The sequence below is a fragment of the Myotis lucifugus genome, unplaced genomic scaffold (assembly GCF_000147115.1).
Source record: "Myotis lucifugus unplaced genomic scaffold, Myoluc2.0 scaffold_350, whole genome shotgun sequence".
Classification (NCBI taxonomy): domain Eukaryota; kingdom Metazoa; phylum Chordata; class Mammalia; order Chiroptera; family Vespertilionidae; genus Myotis; species Myotis lucifugus.
Window position 1 is genome coordinate 1,165,842 of NW_005871398.1, and position 1,432 is coordinate 1,167,273.

A 1,432-nucleotide genomic window follows, 5' to 3' on the forward strand; every position below is an offset into this window, starting at 1 on the left:
CGGTTTGATGGTCCTACTTTTTGGTGGACAGTGGACGCATTCCCACCTCCAAGAGACTGGCAGTTAGACACTGGAGGCTTCCGAGTCGCGCACAGGAAGAGCACAGCTTTAGGTCCAGAACAGACTCAGGTGTCCTAGGCTAGGAGGCTTCCCCGGGCTAGGGGCTGCTGATGGTTTGAAGGCAGGCCATGCCCTCAATTGTGGCGGGGGTTCCCTCTGGGGCAATGGCCTGCCTGGGCTAAGGGCTGCCCGTGGTTTGAAGGCGGGCCATGCCCCAGATCCAGGAGGGGGGGTCCCCTCATGGTGACTGTTCGTCCCACTCCCTCAGCTCCCTAGCCTGCTGTTCAGTCATCCATCTGGTCGTTTTGGTCATTACAACCCCTGGCTTTTTATATATTAGGACTAGAGGCCCGGTGCACGAAATTCGTGCACTGGGGGATGGGGTTCCCTCAGCCAAGCCTGCCCCTCAGTCTGGGAGCCCTCAGTGGATGTCCTACTGATGGCCACAGTCTGGCAGCAGAGGCTCGGTGCAGCCGTCCCCGTGTGTGTGTGTGTGTGTGTGTGTGTGTCTGCTGGGGGCCTGCCCCCAGCCCCGCCACATAGGCTCCGAGCAGTTGCCGGGTGTGTGTGTCCACTGGTGGTCTGCTCCCAACCACATTGGAAGCTCAGAGTAGGCGCTGTGTGTCTGTGTGTGTGTGTGTGCGTGTGTGTGCGTCTGCTGGACGCCTACCACCAGCCACACCCTGAAGGCTTCAAGCAGGCGCCCCTCTCTGTTGATCACTCAGGCTCCTGGCCTCCACTGCATGTTGTACTCTCCCCTGAGCTGTGGCCAGGGTGGGGCGTCCTTCCCTACTGTGGGATCCCCAGGGCTACCTAGGGAAAGGCACACAGGGGGGGCTGGCTGCAGGCCGCCCTTTCCTGCTCCGTGATCGCTGCTGCATCCCACGGGCAGGTGCACACAGGGGGCTGGCTGCAGACTGCCCTTTCCTGCTCCGTGATCGTGGCTGCGATCCCATGGGCAGGTGCACACAGGGAAAGGCTGCAGGCCGCCCTTTCCTGCTCCGTGATCGGGGCTGCGATCCCATGGGCAGGTGCACACAGGGGCTGGCTGCAGGCCGCCCTTTCCTGCTCCGTGATCGCGGCTGTGATCCCACGGGCAGGTGCACACAGGGACTGGCTGCAAGCCGCCCTTTCCTGCTCGTGATCGCGGCTGTGATCCCACGGGCAGGTGCACACAGGGGCTGGCTGCAGGCCGCCCTATCCTGCTCCATGATCGCGGCTGCGATCCCACGGGCAGGTGCACACAGGGGCTGGCTGCAGGCCGCCCTATCCTGCTCCATGATCGCGGCTGCGATCCCACGGGCAGGGCCACACAGGGGCTGGCTGCAGGCCCGCCCAATCCTGCTTCCGTGAACGCGGCTGCAACCCACGG